The sequence below is a fragment of the Rhinopithecus roxellana genome, chromosome 2 (assembly GCF_007565055.1).
Source record: "Rhinopithecus roxellana isolate Shanxi Qingling chromosome 2, ASM756505v1, whole genome shotgun sequence".
Lineage (NCBI taxonomy): Eukaryota > Metazoa > Chordata > Mammalia > Primates > Cercopithecidae > Rhinopithecus > Rhinopithecus roxellana.
Window position 1 is genome coordinate 63460661 of NC_044550.1, and position 11505 is coordinate 63472165.

An 11505-nucleotide genomic window follows, 5' to 3' on the forward strand; every position below is an offset into this window, starting at 1 on the left:
ATCCTGATATTGTTTGCTCCCTGCTCCCTGCTGCTAAGTTTCCTTGTTGCTAATACCTGAAAGCATATAAAAATTTTAAGATTATTACCTGGTTAGATGAGTTAATGTTAATATATTTAACTGTGATTGAACCTGTGATATCTTAGTTTGAACTATTTTACTCAATTATATAGCCTCTGAAAGCTTGTAGAAGTAAAAATATATTTTATTGAGTAGGGAGGACAAGAGAATTTGCTTGAAGCATGGGGCACTAATTTGAAAGAATAAGAATATCATAAGAGCTCCAGGTATATTTCTTAGGCTATATTCTTGGGCTATAAATGTTTCTTGGGCTATATATGTCAATTACAAATGGTTCTGGAATAAGAAATCACCCAAGAGATCTGGTGATTTCTTGAGCTTGCTAAATATCATACCATTTCTACCCCAACTAATTCAAACTAAACAAATATAGATGGGACAGAATATTCACAATATCAAAATAGTTTAATATCTCATTTACTTTTATATCTTTCCTCACCCAATCCAATCTCACCATGTCAAAGTAATGCCTCCAGTACTAACAAAGGGTCTACCTTGTGGAATATGGAACCAGTTTCAGTGTCTTTTGTACTTAGCCCACTAGAGACACACCCAATAGAATAGTAGAAGATATTTTAGAAATATGGCCAAAAACAATAGGTGGAAACTGGAAGAAATGGCATCCCAGAATCCAAAGAAAGAAATAATTTCAAGAAGAATGGGTTAAGCAAGAGTATCAAAATTCAAGAGAGATAAAAACCAAAATATAATAATGACTTTGATGTGTTTGAGGAGCAAGAAGTAGTTCAAGATGGTAAGAGCCAAGCAAAAAAGAGAGTAATAGGAGCATCCTCTCCAAGAGGTAGGAAAAGGGAAGCTTATGTAAGATTATGTTCTTGTGCAGCTAGAACAAGTATGAGAAGATCCACTGGAAGATTTCGAGTACAAGAATGAAATGAACTACTGTCCGTTTTCAAAAGCACATTCCTATTGCGTGATAGAGAAAAGAATACGAGGGGCAGAGTGAAAACAGGACAACATTTGAGAAGGCTGTTACAGGGATCTATTTGAAAGTTGGTACTGGTTTGTATTGGGGTGGTAGAAGAAAAGGTAGTGAGAAATTTTCAGATTAAAATAAATACTTTTTAAATAGAGCTGGCAGGATTGCTTATGAAGGGTAAGGGGAGTAGAGAAACTAAAGATGACGTGGACATTTTTGGTGTTACAATGGTGTTGTTTGATTATGGAGGACAGTTTGGGAAGTATCGGATTTAAGAAACGTGATGAAGAAGATTTCTTGAACAGGCCAAGTTTGAGATGTCTATTAGGCACTGAGGCAGTGGTGTCAAGTAAGAACCAATATAAACAAGCCTATTTTAGAGGAGAGGTTATAACTAACAATATAAATGCGGGTGTCTTCAGTATATACATATTATTGAAAAAACAGTAATTGGTAAGTTGACCTGAAGAATTAAGCTAGGTAGAAAACAAACATGGAGGATGGGGATTTGTTGAGAGCAAGCCCTCCAAAACTGGTCATAAAATGGCCCCAAAACTGGCCATAAACAAAATCTCTGCAGCACTGTAACATGCTCATAATGGCCCAAACGCCCACACTGGAAGGTTGTGGGTTTACCGGAATGAGAGCAAGGAACACCTGGCCCACCCAGGGAGAAAAACCACTTAAAAAAGCATTCTTAAGCCACAAACAATAGCATGAGCGATCTCTGCCTTAAGAACATGCTCCTGCTGCAGGTAACTAGCCCAACCTATTCCTTTAATTTGGTCCATCCCTTCGTTTCCCATAAGGGATATTTTAGTTCATTTAATATCTATAGAAACAATGCTAATAACTGGTTTGCTGTTAATAAATGTGTGGGTAAATCTCTGAGGCTCTCAGCTCTGAAGGCTGTGAGACCCCTGATTTCCCACTTCACACCTCTATATTTCTGTGTGTGTGTCTTTAATTCCTCTAGCGCTGCTGGGTTAGGGCCTCCCTGACCGAGCTAGTCTCAGCAGGGATTCAACAATCTATAAGGCACTCAAACATATAGAGGTTAAGAAGAGAAGTCTGCCAAGGAGAATGAAGAGGACTAGACCACAAAGAAGTAGAAAATACAGGAGACTCTATGTCCCTGATACAAGGTGGGAAATTATTTCAAGAGCTACATCAAATACAGTTGAAAGGTTAATCACATTGTTTAAGAAATTATCATTGAATTTTATGACATGGATTCATAAGTCAATTTTACAAGAATTGATGTAATGACATTATTGGGATAAAATTCTGACATGAATGAACTTAAGCACAGTGGAAAGTGAGAAAGTTGATACAATGAATATGGTGGTACTTTTGCACTGTGGTGATTGCAGTAAGCTGGAACTATGTGTTATAAAACTGTTCTCTGGATGGTTCTAGATTAGAGCTGAACAAAAGATATATCTGCATGCAGAACTGAAGCAGTAGTTATTACTCTCTGAAAGTTATCAGAATTAAATGTAGTGAGAGGCAGACATAGAATTTTTTAGCCTGTACCAGCTTGTTCTCATTCTCTTCCCATTCTGCTTGCAGATCTTCTTCCTGAATGCACTGTGGACCAACAACAATTACAGGCACACCACCAGGTGCAGAGGCAACAGTCTTTTGTAGATTTCTTTTGCTCTTTTTCAAGTCTCTATTCTAGCAGCTGGACATGCCTGGCTTTGCAGATCTCCCGTAGGCTCTGACTTGTTCACCCACACCAGCACTTCTGGAGAGTGATTGGTGACTTTCCCTGATCCTTTAAATCCCTTTTTGTAGCCTTATTTCCTATATTCTCTCCCTGTATTTCCAATAATTAATCTCTTATTCTATACTTGTTCTACTTCCCTGAATACAAGTATAAAACTGGTGCAAGTATAAAGCTTGTTAAGGAAATTTGTCCTAAAGGGAAAGAGAGAAACATGGAACAGCTGGATGGTGGCATAAATTCAATGACAGATCTCTTCAATTTTTAAAATAAGAATTATTAAGGCATATCAGTATACTAATGGGATATATCTAGAAAAAATGAGAAAATTATTATGCAGAACAGAGAGGAGATAATTCAGAAGTAAAATCTTTAAGAAAGAAGAGGGGGGATCCAACAAAGTGTTGGTCTTAAGTAAAGTCAGAGATAGTTTATCCATTATACTGAAAGAATAAGGAAATGAGCACAAATTCAGGGGAACTGATAAATTTAGGAACTGTAATAAATAGGAAGAGGTTTTTTTCTTCTGCTTGCCTTATTAGCTGAGAGTGAAGAATAAGAAATGGTGGTGAAGGTTTGAAGAGAAGGAAAAAGTGTAATACCGATGTTTTGAAGCATAAGGAAAAAATTTGACTAGAGAAATTAGTGGAACATTTTTACATAGCTGAGGGGAAAGCTTGAAACCTATAAAAAGTGGGAGAAGCCCACTGTGTTTTCTGTTTTCCAGCTGGTTGGTTTTTTTCAGTGCGTTCATCTGTTGGTTTCAGGTGTGCAGCAGAGGACTTGGGTTTAAATGGGATCTGAGTTTTGGTAAATTTAAATGATAGAGAAATATAGATGCATGCAGGGGAAAGATTTTAGTAATGGGTTCTAAACATGTAAAGTGAAAAACAAGATCTAAACATGTAAAGTAAAAAACAAGAATGTAAGAGGGAGCATGATGGGGGAAGAACATTAAATTTTTCAAGTGGACATAAGAATTGGTCAAGTGATGGTGCAAGAGAGACTGAGCCATGAAGTTAATAGAGTTATTAAAAAGTAGGAAGCTTAATATGCCTTGGAAATGGTGTAGTCTTTGGTAGTAACAAGATCTAGGGTGTAATCATAGAAACAAACGGCTGAAGAGAAAGATGATTTGAAAGGGGATCAAGTTAAGGAACTGAGATGTCTTAGTATTAAATTAGCCATCTTTGAGGAAGTTCATCTCCCAAATAAGTGTGATAGAGTCATGACGGAGAGAAAGACACAGCAAAACATCCATGTGCAGAATGTAAGGAGGCAGTCAAACTCAAGTGATAACCCTGCATTGGCTTAACAGTAGGAACCTTAACTTGGACATTAAACAGAATGAAGAGCTACAAAAAATAGGTACCATCCATTGAAATAATAAAATCACATACTTTTTCATAATGAAAATTTATATCCTCTGAAGGACATAATTTTATAAGATCTACAAGGAGGCTGCTCATACTCAATATGCCATTAATATGAAGAATATTAAATCAGTAAATCAAAGTTATTCCAGCAAGACATGACCACATTGTTGATATGTGGGTGGAAACACTGTCTCACTTCCTTTAACCATCTCTCATTGCTTAGGTAAGGTTAGGTGGTTACAAGGTATTGCCATTCTCTCTTCTACCATGTAGCAGAATTTTCATTTTGCTATTTCCTATTCCCGGATAATGCTAAACTTTATGAACAGCTACTTAGTTAAGACTTAGAATTTGTTTTTAGATAACTACAAAACTAAAACTGACTTCATAAATTCTTATCAATGGTATTCTCTTTCTTAAATCTAATGAATCTCTAAAGATTTTTCTCACCTTACATGCCCTTAAATATCCATTTACCCTCTTACTTAGATTCATCCCAGTATTTCTGACATTTATATTAATAAAAAAGAAAGGGGAAATGAGTATATCCCACTGACACTGAGGAAAATCTTGTAAGTATCATCATGGAAAAAAAAAAGACTGGAACAGGGTATTTGGTTTCTAAAATATGCTCGAAATTCTTCCAAGAACTCTGAACATGCTAATAGAAATGTAAATTATTTTAATTTCCGAATTGAAGATAAAATATTTTTATTTGTAAATATATCTGCCTCATCAAGGATTCTGTTTACAGCTAAATCCACATTGGTGTTGCCTGGTATCTCGTTAGATAGTGTTAGGCTGGCATTGCTTTGAAAAGAATAATGAGCATTATTTCAGAGAAATCATTGTATAAACTGTCTAATACCCCTCAATGTAACTTAAAACTATGCAAGCTACAGTATATGTAATGAATGGTGATAATGGCTTAGAGGTAAACTGGAAAAGACATTGCCCCCCACTTTTAGAAAATATATAAAGATAGAATCAACTACGCTAAGCCAAAAAAAACATGTAATCATGAGTGATATTTGCCATCACAGGAATGTAATTAGATTCCTTTAGAGAATGAGAAAAGGCTTAAAACTACCAGCTGAAATAATTACTTTAAAGGTCAAAGAAATTAAAAATACTCAAAAATCCTATTTGTGTTAGACATTTATGAGACAACTCTAATCTGCAATTTCATTGATGTAAGGAGAAATATTCATCCAGGTCCTCCTAAAAATAGATCCAAGATAGAATTAAACATACTCGAATTTTGTTAAGGAAAATGCTTGGGTGAGGAAATAGAAAGGGAGCCAGGGAAAGCTGAGAGAGACAAGACCTGATACAGGACTGACTCCAAGTGCAGGAGACACAGAAAAAATTACAAGCTTGCTCAACTGCCATGTAGCTCAAGGAAGCTTCAGCAAAACTGTCAGGGAGTCCTGGAGCCACAGTCACTCATCCAAGGAGTCGTGCTCCTGTCAGGAAATGGCCTGCCTTAGGGCTCCTGCTGCACTCAGTTACAGATTAAAAGTAGCCCATAGGAAGTGTGGCCTCAGTGCAAATACCTTGATACATTTCAGGGCAGAGCAGCTACACCTTCTATCAATTATATTCCCTGTAGTGGGAAGGAACATTCTCATGGTTGCCAAAGGAGGGGAAACGAACAATATTCTACAATACATATTTGGCATATGCATACGATAATTATCTTAATCAGGAATTCAAACTGATACCTCAGTCTTGTTTGTACTCAAAGAAAGAATTTTATTCCTGGTTTACAATGATTTCCTATATTTTTTCTTTAAGCTCTCTCTGATTTTTAAAGAAGTTTTTTAGGCTTCTTTCAGATTAGTATGTGTTATTCAGTTTAGTCCTTAGTTCTATTTTTTTCAACTGTCCCATTTACACTCCAACCCAAAAAATTTTAAATTAATCTAGGTGCCTGCTTGTTCTTATAAATATATAATAATATCTCCTTCACTATCCTGAAATTAAATGTTATGATTATTTTGCCATTTTGAAATTAAAGTAATAGATAATATCAACTACCCACATATATAATATCATAATGCAATAGAAAGGGGAAAATAAAAATAAAATATATATAATAAATTTAGTATATGAATATGAAAAGGTTTGAGAATGACTATATTAGACAGCACCATGAAGTAGTTATGTGCTTGCACCTACTTAAAGTGAACAATATTATAATTAATACAAGAAAAAGAAAAGTCATTCTGTATAAGAAGTTAGGAAGAATTACAGAGCACTGATATAGATGAACAGTAGAATAAAACTAAAGATTAATTGTGTTATTCTATCTATTTGTACATGCATACCTCAGAGATAGTGTGGATTCTGTTCCAGACTACTGCAATAAAAATATTGCAGTACAACAAGTCACACAACTGTTTCAGCTTCCTAATGTACATAAAGGTTATGTTTACACTATACTGAGGTCTATTAAGTGTGCAATAGCATTATGGCTAAGAATAACAAGGGACATATTAAAAATACTTTATTGCTAAAAACACTAACGATCATCTGAGCCTTTAGTGAGTTAATCTTTTGGCTGGTGGAAGATTTTGCCTTGATGTTGATGACTGCTGACTGATTAGGATGGTGAAACGTGCTGAGAGGGTGGCTGCGGCAATTTCTTAAAATAAGGCAACAATGAAGTTTGACATATTGATTGACTCTCTTTTAAGATATTTCTCAGCAGCATGTGATGCTGTTTGATAGCATTTTACCTACAGCAGAGCTTGTTTCACATTTGGAATCAATCCTCTTAAACCCTGCTACTGCTTTATCAGTTGTGTAATATTCCAAACGCTTTGCTGTCATCTCAACAATGTTCAGAATAGTAGATTCCAACTCAAGAAACCACCTTCTTTGTTCATCAATAGATGAGCATGTTTCTTTGCAGCTCCTCGTCTGTAAAAGTTGTATCATGACGCTGAAGCAGTTCAGTCACATCTTCAGGCTCCACTTATAATTCTAGTTCTGTTGTTATTTCCACCTATAACTGCAGAGGAGGAGGAAGTAACTGCCGATGTTACTGTTGTTTCTGGTAGCAACTTAGAATCAACTTCTTAACTTCTGTTAACACTGATGTTTTGACTTCCTTCCACAAATCAATAAGTTCTAAATGACATCCTTTCCAGGTTTTCAATTTACTTTGCCCAGGTCCATCAGAGGAATGACTATCTATGAGGGCTATCAGCTTACAAAAGGTATTTTTTAAATAACACTTGAAAGTCAAAATCGCTCCTTGACACATGGGCTGCAGAATGCATATTGTGTTAGCAGCCACAAAAACAACATTAATCTTAAGGAACATCTCTGTCAAAAATCTTTGGTGACAGATGTATTATCAAGAAATAGTAATATTTTTAAATGATTTTTTTTTTTTTTGAAAAGGTCTCAACAGTGGGCTTAACTTATTCAGTAAACAACGCTATAAACAGATGTGTTGTCATCCAGGCTTTGTTTTTCCATTTATGGAGCAGAGGTGGAGTAGATTTGGCATAATTCTTAAGGGCCCTAGTATTTTCAGAATGGTCAATAAGCATTGGCTTTTACTTAAAGTTATGAGCTTCATTAGCCCCTACTGAGATAGCCTGTCCTTTGAAGCTTTGAAACCAGGCATCAATTTCTCCCCTCTGGCTATGAAAGTCCTAGATGGTATCTTCTCCCAGTAGAAGCCTGTTTTCAGTATAGCTACCTTAATCAATGATCTTAGCTAGATCTTCTGGATAACTTGTCATAGCTTCCATGTTAGCACTTGCTGCTTCACCTTGAACTTTTATGTTATGTAGATGACTTGTTTCTTTAAACCTTACTTAAAGCAGGTTTAAACCTCTCTCTCTCTAGCTTTCCATTTTTCTTATCACTTCCTCACCTTCATAGAATTGAAGACAGTTAAGGCCTTGTCCTGAATTAGGCTTTGTCTTAAGGGAATGCTGTGGCTGGTTTGATATTTTATTCACAAGACTAAAACTTTCTCTATATCAGCAGTAAGATTGTTTCACGTTCTTATTATTCATAGAGTAGTAGTTTTTCTTTGTATTTACAACTTGACTATTTGGCACAAGAGACCTAGCTTTTGGCCTATCTCAGCTTTCAACATGCTTTTCTCACTAAGCTTAGTCTCTTCTAGCTTTTAATTTAAAGTGAGATCTGAGGTCAGGAGCTCGAGACCAACCTGGTCAACATGGTGAAACTCCATCTCTACTAAAAAAAATACAAAAAAAATTAGCTGGATTTGGTGGTAGGCACCTGTAATCCCAGCTACTAGGGAGGCTGAGGCAGGAGAATTGCTTGAACCCAGGAGGCAGAGGTTGTGATGAGCCGAGATCACGCCATTACACTGCAGTCTGGGTAACAAGAGTGAAACTCCGTCTCAAAAAAATAAAGTGAGAGATGCACAAATCTTCCTTGCACTTGAAAACTCAAGGGCCCTTGTAGGGTTATTATTTGGCCTAGTTTCAGTATCACTGTGTCTCAGGGAATAGACAGGCCCAATGGGAGGAATGGCTGGTTGCTGGAAAAATCAGAAGCACACATTTATTAAGTTGTCATATTATATGGACAGAGCTTATGGTGCCCCTTCCCCCCAAAATTACAGTAGTAACATCAAAGATCACTGATCACAGATCACCATAACAGAGAAATAAACAGAAATAGAAGTGATGTGACAAGAAAACATGATTGAAGATAAAATTATTGCAAGTCACTGGGCCTCATCTATGAGTTTGGTATCCAAACATTTTCTATATAGTGGTATGTGCAGTAAATAGAATTCTACATTCTACAATGGCCCACACCCTTGTATAATTCCCTTTCCATAAGTGTGAGTGATATCTGTAATTTACTTTTAACCAGTAGTATATAGGAAAGGTGATGGGCTATTACTTTCCCGTTATGTTGTATGACAGAAAGAATTGTGCAAATGTAACTGAGATCCCTAGTTAGTTGGAGTTAGTAGAGAAGAAAAGTACTCTGAGTGTGACTGACCTAATCAGGTGAGCTATTCCAAAAATAATACAGATGTTACAGAGATTCTTCTGCTGGTCTTGAAGAGGCAAGTCTTGATCAGTTCTGTAAGCTGCAGGGAAATGAATTTTCTAATACCTGCATGGGCTTGAAAGAGAACCCAAAGCTTCATACAATATCGTATCCCTGGCCAACACTTGGATTGTCTTGTGAGACACTAAGCAGAGGACCCAGCTAAGTTGTACACGGACTCCTCACCCATGTAAATTGTGGGGCAATAAATGTGTTTTAAGCTACTAAGTATATTACACAGCAATAGAAAAACCAACACAACATGAGAAAGGGCAGCAACTGAGAATCACAGAAAACAGATCCTTACCTTGAAATTGAACCCATATATTCGTAATCTAGCACTTAAAAAGAGCTTGGAAAATGCCTACTTCAATAAATGATAGATGAATAGAGAATGGATTAGAAAAAGAACCGATAAATAAAAGGGTATATGTTAGACCTCTGAGGACAGTATCAGAGTAAGATTAAAAAGCAATAGATTATTTAAATAAATATTAAGTAATTATTAAATTTTTGCCATATCTAATTTTCACATGAATGTTGCATTGTACCATAAAAATTAAATATCCCAAGATAAAAATAATATGAAATACTTTTAAAATGACATTTACTTATCAAGTGTGATGAGATCCCAGTATCTCTACTTAATATTTTGTTTGAATCTTATTTTTTAAAAGACTCAAATATCTTTTTACATATTTTCAGCTATTATTTTGCTGAAGCTGTGATGAACAAAACAGGGAAACATCCCATACCTGGTGGAACTTACATTCTAGGAAACAGAGACAGAAAGCAAATAATAAACAATAAATGATTATATGTTTCTTAAGACAATAAATACATGGAAAAAAATAAAAGTATAAAAGTAATTCAGAAAGGAAGAGAGATAGTTGTAATAAATAAGGTGGTCTGAATAGGTTATTGAACAAAGGCTTGATGAAGATGAGGGACAAGTTGAAGCTGTATGTGAAGGAAGATTTTTTCCCAATCAAAATGAATCATTAGAGAAAAAACACTGAGGTAAGAGACTATCAGGTCTGTTAGAGAAACAGCAGAAAGGCTAGTATGGCTGCACCGGAGTGAGCAAGAGGGGGGCATAGGATGGAAGGTGAGAGAATTAACACAAGGGCCCAGATTACATAAGGTCAAGTGGATTTTTGGATTTTTCTTTGAGTGAAATTTGAATTTTTCTTTGCGTGAAATTAAAAGCCATTGCAAAGCTTTGCACAGAAGAGAGGTAGATCTGATTTACATGACTTACCACAGGGTAATTTTGACTCCTATATTAAGAATAGAGAAAGTCAACAAGGCAACAGGATAAAAGAAGGGATGACAGTTATTATCCAGTAATTACTTCTTTTTTTTTTTTTTTTTTTTTTGAGGCGGAGTCTCGCTCTGTCGCCCAGACTGGAGTGCAGTGGCCGGATCTCAGCTCACTGCAAGCTCCGCCTCCCGGGTTTACGCCATTCTCCTGCCTCAGCCTCCCGAGTAGCTGGGACTACAGGCACCCACCACCGCACCCGGCTAGTTTTTTTTTTTTTTTTTTTTTTTTGTGTGTGTATTTTTTAGTAGAGACAGGGTTTCACCATGTTAGCCAGGATGGTCTCGATCTCCTGACCTCGTGATCCACCTGTCTCAGCCTCCCAAAGTGCTGGGATTACAGGCTTGAGCCACCACGCCTGGCCCCAGTAATTACTTTTAATGGCAAAACTCATTAATGGCAAAAAAACACAATTACTTTTGCACCAACCTAGTAGAAGTCTATTGCAAAAATCCAAACAAACCAAAACAGCAGTGGTGGTGGAGATGATGAGAAGTGGTCATATTCTAGTCATAGAGCTGATAAGATTTCCTGAAGTACCAATCATGAGATTTGAAAGAAAGAGAGGTGTCAAGAATGACTCCAAAGTTATTGGCTTGAGCAACTGGAAGGGTGGAATTGTTATCAACCGATTTGGGAAAGGCTAAGGTGGAGATTTGTAAACCTGACCATACCTTTTTAGAGTATGCAAGTGAAAGCAATATATTTGCAAATCTAAATCTGTTTTGGGTTGTTTTTTGTTTTGTTTTTTTCCAAGACAGAGTCTTACTCTGTCACCTAGGCTGGAGTGCAGTGGCGCGATCTCAGCTCACTGCAACCTACATGTCCTGGGTTCAAGAGATTTTTGTGTTTCAGCTTCCCAAGAAGCTGGGATTACAGGCACCCACCACCACAGCTGGCTAATTTTCGAATTTTTGGTAGAGACAGGGTTTCACCATGTTGGCCAGGCCAGTTTCCAACTTCTGACCTCAGGTGATCTTCCTGCCTTGACCTTTCAAAG